General features: G+C 40.1%; 1 protein-coding gene across 2 annotated transcripts in view; it reads left to right on the top strand.

Annotated features, from left to right (window-relative positions):
- The window catches only part of LOC127450868 (protein TANC2-like), a 225,407-nt gene that overhangs the window by 66,580 nt on the left and 146,474 nt on the right, over positions 1–12,353 (top strand). Inside the window, exon 1 of one of the 2 annotated variants that reach the window (XM_051715297.1) lies at positions 6,719–6,764. The exons of the other annotated variant lie outside the window; for it this stretch is intronic. The gene's annotated coding sequence lies outside the window, so the exon portion shown is untranslated. Of the gene's footprint in view, positions 1–6,718; positions 6,765–12,353 lie in introns of those variants that run through there. 2 annotated transcript variants of the gene reach the window in all.

Consider the following 12,353-nt stretch of genomic DNA (forward strand, 5'->3'; position numbering starts at 1 on the left):
CCTGATGCTTTTTAGGATCCTAGCCCACACTCCCTCCTCCAATACCAAGTTTAAATCTTTCTCCCATAATCTCTTGAGAGAAGACGAAGCTCCATCCCCCAGACTCTGAATTAACAGGGAGTAATACACAGATGCTTCATGACCTTTCCCATAAGCAGTAATCACCATTTACAGCGTATCTGCCGCTTTAGGGGGGTGTACGCTACTCCCAAAAATAGCACAGAGCAGGTGGCGCAGCTGTAAAAACCTAAAGAACTGGGATCTAGGATTGTTAAAATATTGAACCAAATTATCAAAAGATCTCAGTACTCCACTCTCATATAGGTCACCGAGTATAGTAACCCCCCCTCCCATTAACTCTGACTAAATCACATAAATTTGCTGGGGAATAAAATACCCAAATACTTAATGCCCTGTTTGGGCCATTGAAAGGCGCCCAGCTGAAAAGCCGTTACTGGGCAGTACGCAGTCAGAGCCAAAGCTTCGGATTTAGACCAATTAACTCTGTATCCTGAAAATTTAGAAAAGGAATTGATAATTCTGTGGAGGCAAGGCATAGATCTAGTAGGGTCGGAGACGAATAATAAAATATCATCTGCGAAAAGCAAAAGGTTATGCACCACACCTCCCGTCATCACCCCTGGAAAATCATCCTCCTTTCTTATCAAGGCTGCCAATGGTTCCAGGGCAAGATAGAACAATAATGGGGAAAGCGGGCAACCCTGCCGAGTGCCCCTGTCCAGAGTAAAATAATCTGAAATTAATCCATTTGTTTGTACCGCTGCTACAGGGTGTCTATAAAGTAACTTAATCCATCCAATAAAAGTATTTCCAAACCCATATATTTCTAAAATCTTAAAATAATCCCATTCTACCATATCAAACGCCTTTTCATCGTCAAGTGAAATGGCCACGACTGGAGTCTGATCATTCGCCACTGACCACATGATATTGATGAAAGGCCTGATGTTATCAGAAGAGCTGCGGCCCCAAATAAACCCCACCTGATCTATATGTGTAACTTTACTTAATCAGTTAACCAGAATTTATGACAAAATTTTTACATCTAGCTGGATCAGGGAAATTGGATGGTAACTTTTACACTCGCTTGGATCTTTGTCCTTTTTAAGAATCAGACTGATCCGGGCTTGTGTCATGGTTGGAGGAAGCTTCCATTCTTTAATGATTCCGTATAAACTTCTAACAAAAGTGGAGCCAGTTCTGTAGCATAAGATCTAAAAAATTCAGCGGCAAAGCCGTCTGGCCCCGGAGACTTGCCTATTGGCAAGGCCTTAATTACCTTGTCAAGCTCCTCCAAGCTTATCTCAGAATCAAGAGAATTTTTTTTGCTCAGTCATCAATTTAGGGAGTTCTAATGGTTCCACAAACTTTCTAATATCTTCATCAGTAGATGAAGACGTGGAACTATAAAGATCAAGATAGAACTCTTTAAAAGCATTATTAATATCAATAGCCAAGGTAAATATTTCACCACCAGCAGATTTCACTGAGGGAATGGTAGAAAAAGACTCTCTCTGTTTTATATATCTAGCCAAAAGCTTCCCTGCTTTGTCCCCCAACTCAAAGTATGACTTGCCCTGAATAACCAAAACTCCACCTTCCGTGACAAAATAGTATTATATCATATTTCAATCGGGTCAATTCTCTGAGGCCATCAGATGACATTCGGCACTTCAGCTCTGGCTCGAGTTCTTGTGCTTTGGATTTTTTGATGAATGAGGCATACTGTATGATCCGACCCCTAAGAACCACCTTAAGTGCCTCCCAAGCCACGCCCACATAGGATACTGAGGACCAGTTGTTCTCCATATAGACATTTATTTCAGCCTTTAACATTTGTTGGAAATCAGGATTTTGCAAAAGGGATACATTAAAGCACCCAACTATATGATTTATTTTTCTCCGTATGTGGCAACACCTCTAAACTCACCAGGGCATGATCTGAGACTAAAATGTTTCCAATTGAGCAATCAACAACAGATGAAATGAGGGATTTAGATATATAAAAAAAATCTATTCTAGAATAAATCTTATGGACTGATGGAAAAAAATGTATAGTCCCTATCAGATGGATTCAAAAGTCTCCAAATATCTGTTAGACCAATATTTGTACACATCCTGTGAAGCATCAGTGCTGCTCTAGGGGGATTGCACATTTTTGCTTCACTATATTCCATCAACAGATTAAAGTCTCCTCCCAATATTATATCATGAGGGGTGTCAACAGTTTACAACATCCCTTCAAGATCTATAAAAAAGCCCTGATCATCAGCATTAGGTGCGTAAATATTAGCCAAAATCAACCTTTGCCCCTGAATTTCAGCTAAAACAATAATGACTCTTCCTGTTTTATCTTTAATCTGTTTGAGAAATTTGAATTGTAGATGTTTATCAATATAATGACTCCCCTGCTTTTACTTGAGCCAGCACTGAAGAAAACACATCCACCCTATATCTTCCCGAAAGATGTTTCTTGAAGAAACACTATATCATATTTCTTGCGTTTAAGAAAATAAATAACCTTCCTTCTTTTTATGGGATGCCCCAAACCATTCACATTCCATGTGTAGAGAGACAATCCACCCATATTAACATTTGACATTTTGATATAATAGAACAAATAAATTGTGTGTCAAAAACAAAATTATAAAGACCACATTTCAACATTAGTGCCATAATATAACCCCGAGCTTCCCCCGAACAAAACAAACAGAAAAAAGAAAAACATGCGCATTAACCCCCGCACACGATAGCGCCAACTGGCATCAATCGCTCTAAACTCAGAGTCCATGCACGCCTATGAGAACCCCCGCGACAACTTTGCCATCAGATAGCTCAAGCCCGGTACTTCTATACAAATTTTGAGGCAAAATTATATAACGGAAAATACTTTGTAGAACAAACTCCAGCCAATAGAAGACATAAGCACAAAGAACAAGCAGATTCATCCACAGCTGTCCCAAACGTACACTATATTGCCAAAAGTATTCGCTCATCTGCCTTCAGACGCATATGAACTTAAGTGACATCCCATTCTTAATCCATAGGGTTTAATATGACGTCGGCCCACCTTTTGCAGCTATAACAGCTTCAACTCTTCTGGGATGGCTTTCCACAAGATTTAGGAATGTATTTATTGGGATTTTTGACCATTCTTCCAGAAGCACATTTGTGAGGTCAGACACTGATGTTGGACGAGAAGGCCTGGCTCGCAGTCTTCACTCTAATTCATCCCAAAGGTGCTCTATCGGGTTGAGGTCAGGACTCTGTGCAGGCCAGTCAAGTTCTTCCACACCAAACTCGCTCATCCATGTCTTTATGGACCTTGCTTTGTGCACTGGTGCGCAGTCATGTTAGAACAGGAAGGGGCCATCCCCAAACTGTTCCCACAAAGTTGGGAGCATGGAATTGTCCAAAATCTCTTGGTATGCTGAAGCATTCAGAGTTCCTTTCACTGGAACTAAGGGGCCAAGCCCAGCTCCTGAAAAACAACCCCACACCATAATCCCCCCTCCACCAAACTTCACAGTTGGCACAATGCAGTCAGACAAGTACCGTTCTCCTGGCAACCGCCAAACCCAGACTCGTCCATCAGATTGCCAGATGGAGAAGCGTGATTCGTCACTCCAGAGAACGCGTCTCCACTGCTCTAGAATCCAGTGGCGCCATGCTTTACACCACTGCATCTGACGCTTTGCATTGCACTTGGTGATGTATGGCTTGGATGCAGCTGCTCGGCCATGGAAACCCATTCCATGAAGCTCTCTATGCACTGTTCTTGAGCTAATCTGAAGGCCACATGAACTTTGGAGGTCTGTAGCGATTGACTCTGCAGAAAGTTGGCGACCTCTGCGCACTATGCGCCTCAGCATCTGCTGACCTCGCTCTGTCATTTTACGTGGCCTACCACTTCGTGGCTGAGTTGCTGTCATTCCCAATCGCTTCCACTTTGTTATAATACCACTGACAGTTGACTGTGGAATATTTAGTAGCGAGGAAATTTCACGACTGGACTTGTTGCACAGGTGGCATCCTATCACAGTACCAAGCTGGAATTCACTGAGCTCCTAAGAGCGGCCCATTCTTTCACAAATGTTTGTAGAAGCAGTCTGCATGCCTAGGTGCTTCATTTTATACACCTGTGGCCATGGAAGTGATTGGAACACCTGAATTCAATTATTTGGATGGGTGAGCGAATACTTTTGGCAATATAGTGTATGTTCCTCCACAAAACAAACTCCAGCCGCTAGGCAGGACCAGCACAAAAAGAAACAAAACAGGCATCCCAGTTCTCAGATGATCAAGTATATATTTAACTAGTCGAGTTGACTCAGAGGCCACATAAGAAACACACCATGATTTCCTCAGTCCATCAACTCTATAAAGACATTGCTTGTTGTAGGCATATATATATTTTGTGGTCATCCTTATAACTGGCCGGGAACTTCAGTGTAAAAGCGATCTTCCGTCAATACAAAGTTTCTTGGAGTATCACTCACAAAACAAACTCCAGCTGCTAGGCGGAACCAACACAAAAAGAAACACAAATTGTGCCCAGCTTCCTCAGACAGCCAAGATTAAGTACAGCGAGTCAGTCCACTCCCATGAAGAAACACCAAATGGCTTACTCACTCCAGTGTTTTTATGAAAGACTGTGCTTGCTTGGGGCATAAAAATACTTTGCGGCCATCCTTCGTATTTATACTCAGTTTGGCCAGGAACATCAGTGCAAAAGCGATCTTCCGTTGTTGCAAGAGTTTCTTGCATTCCTTGAATCGATCACGTTTCTCTCTTGTCGAATTCGCAAAGTCTGGGAACAAGAAAATGTTGTGATTCTTCCAAGAAAGCTTTCCTTTGCTCCTCGCCTCGTGTAACACAAGATCTTTATCGGATGATCTCAGGAATTTGGCCAGAATTGATCGGGGCCTGTCTCCCTCAGCCGATCTACGAGCTGGAAACCTGTGAGCTCGCTCGATTTCCAGCTTATGGCCTGTTATGTCAAGCAGACTCGGGAAGAGCTCGTCTAGGAATTGCACCATATCTCTGCCCTCCTCATGCTCAGGAATTCCAACAATTCGGATATTATTCCTGCAGTTCCTATTCTCAAGATCTTTAAGTTTTTCAAGAACGTGTTCCAAATCAACTTTGGTCGCCAGCAGATTATCAGATAATTCCCTCTCCGATGACTCCAGATAATCGATCCGCTTCTCAACATCTGCTACTCTTGTAACCAACTCAGAGAATTTTGTTTCATCGCCATAATCGATCGACGTATTACAGCGAGATCTAAGTCAGCAACAACTTTCGTCAGCATCCCAAACATGTTGGACAGTTGACGCTGGATTTCTCCTGCTGCACCATTCAAATCGAGTCCCCGGTCCGCAGGCCCGTCAGATGTTTCAGCTTGAGCACGTAAGTGTCTTTTAATATCTCCAGAGCCCGAGGATTTTGAATTTTTGACATATTGACTTCAAAGAGCAAATATGTAACAGGGTGTATCAAATCTCACCGGATTATAACACAAAAATAACTAAAAGCTAGCAAAGTGTGCAGAGCTCGTCGCCTAAACATCTGCTCCTCACATGGCGTCACGTCACTCTTAATAAAATGCCATTTTAATTATAATACTTTTTTTGCAGATTTGAAACATTTAAAGCAAACTATCCCTTTAAAGGGATAGTTCACCCAAAAATGTTAATTCTCTCATCATTTACTCACCCTCATGCCATCCCAGATGTGTATGACTTTCTTTCTTCTGCAGAACACAAATTATGATTATTTGAAGAATATTTCAGCTCTGTGGATCCATACAATGCAAGTGAATGGGTGCTAAAATATTCACGCTTCAAAAAGCACAGTCAGCATAAAAGTAATCCATACGTCTCCAGTGTTTTAATCTATATTTTCAGACGTGATATGATAGGTGTGGGTGAGAAACAGATAAATATTTATGTCCCTTTTTTGCTTGAAATACTTCTCCCTGCCCAGTAGGGAGCGATATGCATGAAGAATGTCAATCACCAGAAACACAAGAACAAGAATGTGAAAGTGATCTGTTTCACACTAACACCTATCATATCGCTTCTGAATATATTGATTTAACCACTGGAGTCTTATGGATTACTTGTATGCTGATTTATGTGATTTTTGGAGCTTCAAAATTTTGGCACCCATTCTCTTGCATTGTATGGACCAAAAGAGCTGAGAAACTCTTCTAAAAAATCTTGATGAAAGAACAGATGAAAGAAAGTCATACATATCTGGGATGGCATAAGGGTGAGTAAATGATATGATAATTTTTATTTTTGGGTGAACAGTCCTTCTAATAAACAATATGTTTCCAATATTACCTAACCTAATCCTAATCATAACATTACCATTTTTTAAAGTGCAATAGAACGTATTAGGTGCCCCTGCATTGCATCACTTTTTGAAAACAGAGATCAGTCAACACTTTGATTTCCCCGTCATTTGTATTATAAATGTGCCGCAAGAATCACATTTTTTCCTGACAGCTAGAGAGGGACGTGTGTTCTGTTCCTTTACTGCAGCTGAGGAAGGACTGGAGTGCTGCCACAAGCAGGATGGGATTTAAGGGCAGCTAACCTGACCGGGATAGCAGAAACAGAATGTGCCCGTCCAGCCCAATTACATAAGAGCCTTTTTCGTCCTACCTCCTACATCTCCACCGTCACCAACTTCCTGCCACTTCCTGTTGGCACTGTAGCCACTGGCTCCACAAGGTTGGTGCCCTTCAATGATCAGAGAATGTTTTTACCCTTCCATGAATGGGACACCAAAAGATGGCCAAATCTTTGTGTTTTAGTCTTTGTCAATTCCTTACAAAATTTTACAATGGTAACTATACCCTGCTAATGAAAATATTTTTAAGAATATTCCAGGTTCAATACAAGTTACGCTCAATCAGCAGCATTTTTTGCATAATATTGATTGCCACCAAAAAAAAGTATTTGAACTAGTCTATTATTTAAAAAAAAGAAAAGAAAAAGCAAGAAATCACAGTTACAGCAAGGCACTTACAGTACAATGGAAGTAAATGGGGCCGGTCCATAAACATTAAAATATACACCGTTTCACAAGATGTAAATGTTTACATGTTAACAAGATTTTAATGTGATAAAATCAGGGATTTATCAACATTACAGTGGTAACAGATTACAGGGTTTTGCAGCGTTACGTTACCATAATGAAGTTGTAATATTAAATATAACTTTACACAGATAAGGAAGGTAAGAGCTAACACTAAAATCAAGTTTACTTGATAATGGCTACATCTTGTAACTATACTTTTGAAACCGTGTGTATTTTAATGTTTATGTACTGGAACTTCCATATTAATTTCCTTACTGCTACCTTGAATTTTGCTTCTTTTCTTTTTCTTTTTTCTTTTATAAACAAGAGACGAGTCATAATTATTGTTTGTGGTACTCAATATTATGCAGCAAATGCTGTCGATTGAGCTTAATTTGTATTGAACCTGAACAATGCTTTAAACCAGCCTGAGGTGGTTTGCTGGTCTTAGTTTAAGGTGCTTTAGCTGGTCTGTCAGCCTGGCAAGTCTTGTGTTTAGCTGATTTAGCTGGTTGACCAGCTGGACAAGTGCACAAACCCATTCTAAAACCATCAAAGTAGACCAGCCTAACCATCTTGTCTAGGCTAGAATATCAGCTAACTGCCTTTTCTCTTTTCAGCATTGTAGTTTTTGCCAATGTAACGGTGGCCAGTTGGTAAGTAGCTGTGCAGTGTGTGTAAACCTCACTCCCCTGGCCTCAAGAGGTGCACTAGTGACTGACGCTAGAGGCTGTTGCCTTTAGCCTCCTCGTTAGCACGCACGCCTCACATTCCAGCTTACATCGGTTCGAATCCTGCTCGGAACGGGTCGAGCAGGACCAGTTACACCAATATACAATAGCTTCTACAGTTACTGTCACTACTGTAAAATCAAAATAAATAAATATGGGATCTTCTTTAAATGGTGCAAGTTTTTAGAATCATTTTGTCCTTTTGTTTAATTTCTTTATTTGATGACAGTGGTGGCTAATACCAAAGTAACCTGAGTTTTATCATAGTAACTTAGGTTACCATGGGCGTATCCAGCTACGAGATCTCAAAGGTCAGGACTTCGGTAAATTTGTCATATTAAAAAATAAAATTTTAAGATATATATACAACTGAACAACACGCGACTGTAGTTTTTAAATTGCGTTTGGTCATTTCATATCACTCAAGTTCAGATAGTATGCAGCACATTGATTCTTTAGTTCAGTATTTATACAAAAAGTTTTAATATCATTTAATCAGCTGTAAATTACTATGCAGAGATCAGCACCACTGCTGAAGTGGTACTGTAACTGCACGGCACTGTCACGTAGCACCTGTTACTTTTCCCAGCGCATGTCAGGATGGAACAATAACAGTCGTTTATCACTGTATAATCAATAATTGTAAAGATACTGCTGTGGCTGTTTTCCATCCACAGGTACAAATGATTACAACTGTCAGTTTTTTTAATTCTTCAGATTAAAATTTGTATTAATTGACTCTCAAACGCAGTACAGAACAAAGCAAAGCACGCATGCACAGAGACAACCGTTACCCCCATTTAACCCCCAATAATTCCCTATCCTCCTTCCAGTCCCCAACCCCCAACAAACATCCCCGTGGTCCAAGCCTGAGTATATACACATACAGTTGTGCTCAAAAGTTTGCATACCCTTGGAGAATTGGTAAATATGTACCATTCTGAAAGAAAACATGAGTGAGCAGGCAAAACACATTTCTATTATTTCTTATGGGATTCATATTCAACTGTAGGTTATAACAGAATGGCACAATCATAACACAAAACATGGCAACAAAGAAAAAAATGAAATGACCCCTGTTCAAAAGTCTGCATATCCTTAGTTCTTAATACTGTGTATTGCCCCCTTTAGCATCAATGACAGTGCAGTCTTTTGTAATAGTTGTCTATGAGGCCCCACATTTTTGCAGGTGGTATAGCTGCCCATTCGTCTTGGTAAAATGCCTCCAGGTCATGCAAAGTCTTTGGTCGTCTTGCATGAACCGTACGTTTGAGATCTCCCCAGAGTGGCTTGATGATATTAAAGTCAGGAGACTGTGATGGCCACTCCAGGACCTTTACCTTTTTCTGCTGTAACCGCTGGAGGGTCAACTTGGCCTTGTGCTTAGGGTCATTGTCGTGCTGGAAATTCCAAGAGCGTCCCATGCGCAACTTTCGTGCAGAAGAATGCAAATTGTCTGCCAGTATTTTCTGATAAGATGCTGCATTCATCTTGCCATCAATTTTCACAAGATTGCCAGTGCCTTTAGAGCTCACACACCCCCAAAACATCAGTGAGCCACCACCATGCTTCATAGTGGGGATGGTATTCTTTTCACTATAGGCCTTGTTGACCCCTCTCCAAACATAGCGCTTATGGTTGTGACCATAAAGCTCTATTTTGGTCTCATCACTCCAAATTACAGTGTGCCAGAAGCTGTGAGGTGTGTCAAGGTGTTGTCATTTATGGCATTGGCACAGTAAAGGCTTCTTTCTGGCAACTCGACCATGCAGCTCATTTTTGTTCAAGTATCGTCGTATTGTGCTCCTTGAAAAAAAACCACACCGTCTTTTTCCAGAGCAGCCTGTATTTCTCCTGAGGTTACCTGTGGGTTTTTCTTTGTATCCTGAACAATTCTTCTGGCAGTTGTGGCTGAAATCTTTCTTGGTCTACCTGACCTTGGCTTGGTATCAAGAGATCCCTGAATTTTCCACTTCTTAATAAGTGATTGAACAGTACTGACTGGCATTTTCAAGTCTTTGGATACCTTTTTATATCCTTTTCCATCTTTCCATTACCTTGTTACGCAGGTCTTTTGACAGTTCTTTTCTGCTCCCCATGGCTCAGTATCTAGCCTGCTCAGTGCATCCACGTGAGAGCTAACAAACTCATTGACTATTTATACACAGACACTAATTGCAATTAAAAAGCCACAGGTGTTGGAAATTCACCTTTAATTGCCATTTTAAACCTGTGTGTGTCACCTTGTGTGTCTGTAACAAGGCCAAACATTCAAGGGTATGTAAACATTTGATCAGGGTCATTTGGGTGATTTCTGTTATCATTATTATTTAAAAAGGAGCCAAACAACTATGTGATAATAAATGGCTTCATATGATCACTATCCTTAAATAAAAGACAGTTCTTTTGCATGATCAGTCATATTTTCAAAATCATTGCCAAAATGTCTGCCAGGTTATGCAAACTTTTGAGCACAATTGTAAACATGAATAGAAAAAAAAAAAAAAGTTTCTCTCCACACGGCCCAAACGTTCCCGTGGTCCAAGCCCGAGTAAACGCACATAAACCCGAATAGAAAAAAGAAACTCTCCACTTGGCCCTCACTGAGCGCCTTCCAGAAAGGTCATGTATTTGTCCCATTTCTTAATATGCATCTTAACTGCCAAGCTGTGTTTATATGACATCTTTTCGAATGCCGCCACCCTTCCCAATTTGGTGAACCATTCTTGAAATTAAGGAACGCCAATTGACTTCCAACTCTAAGAATTAATTGTCTGCCAATCATTATGCTTGTTTGGACCCAGCTTTTCAGTTTTTTAATTCTTAAATAATTTTCTTTATTTTAATTATTAAAGTTTTTTATATCATTAATCGGCTGTAAATTACTGGCCAGAAGTCCACACCGCTGCTATAGTAGCACACTGACGGTGCTGTCACTTGGCACCTGTTGCTTTTCTTAGCGCTGGTCAGGATGGATCATCACAGTCATTTATTATTACTGGATGGATGAGTAGTTTAAGAAATGATTTTGCTGTGGCAGGATTCCATCCACAGGTTTGAATCATTGCAATTATAGTTTTTCATTAAAAATTACTATCCAGTGTAAAAATGTCTTCAATTAGATATAAAACGTACTGAGATTTGAATGCGGATCAATGGAGGATTCATTTTTTGGAGCCGTCAAGTGCCCCCTGGAGGAAGAAAGTATTGTGCCTCAAATGTAACGGTTTCGCAATTTCGGTTTATTTACTTCATTCGTTTTAGTAGCTGATTTTTCACAATGTCGTTGGTAAAAACATAATTGTGGTACAATTCTTGGCACCCCACCCCGAGCCTGACTAATTTTCAAACCCTGGTTATGGCCCTGTAGGTAACTATGGTATTTTGTGGAAAACTATGGTTACATTTTTGTAAGGGTCTTTGACTAATCTCTTTTTGGTGCTTTTCTTGACATTAAACCACAATTCATGCGACTGTACATCAGAATCCATAAGGGCTGAGAGAGTGCTGGGTTTGCATTTGTTTTATAGTACCTAATGAAAGATGAAAGAATCAGTTGATCTCAAACATGCATTCAGGCTCTCATGGCGTCTCATCAATTGATGCATTGCTCTTTAAAAACTACCACACAATTTCCTATCACAGTGATCTTCTGCTCAGCATCTCCCAAACCAAACACATGAAGCTGTGTAGCAGAAATGCCATAAATTAACTTCCTGTCAGCACCAGTAGTGGCATGATTTATAGGCACTGCCATTCTCATGCCTGGAAAACAATAAGAAAGTTCTGTGTCGTTCTAGAGAAACCATCTGATGTGTGCAGAGGCATTAAGTAGGCAGTTAAGACAACATTACGAGTATTAGTCATTGAGTAAATAATCCTGTTTCAGGTAGCATTGTGAGAATATCTACAGTGTTTCATTGTCACCAATAATGAAGCTAGCTAGTACCAGTTTTCTTTATCAAGTAGAAAATATACTGGCCATAAATATTTTTAACTAGCCACTACAGTGTACTATTTCCTTAAAATTAGTCCACTCAAAATTAGTGTCACTCTCAGAAATCTTTTGGTAAAATGCCACATCGAACAGAAATGCTGGAATTATGATTTGTGATTCCTCATATCATCATTTTCAACCTTGTTAGACCTCATAGAATGAACGTTATTCTATATACGTTTTGCAAACTGACTTGTACGTGCCGCTTTCTGCATTTCGCTGCAGTTTCTTGAAATGAACACTAGAGGCACTACAACAACTGAGTGGATATATCATTGTCACACAAATCACAAGTACAATTGCTGATTTTGATTTTATAAAAACATATTTTTCAGTCTATTACTCACCCTCTGTTATGATATCAAAACACCTTTACTTTAATGCTTGATTTAAAAAACGAAACATTTTAACACTTGTATTACAGACCAACCTACATATACATACTTATTCCTATGTCATTAGCTTGCTTGGTAGCTCACCTGATAAAACGTTGGACTTTGGACTCGATGGCT

This window comes from Myxocyprinus asiaticus, chromosome 13 (genome assembly GCF_019703515.2).
Source record: "Myxocyprinus asiaticus isolate MX2 ecotype Aquarium Trade chromosome 13, UBuf_Myxa_2, whole genome shotgun sequence".
Classification (NCBI taxonomy): Eukaryota; Metazoa; Chordata; class Actinopteri; order Cypriniformes; family Catostomidae; genus Myxocyprinus; species Myxocyprinus asiaticus.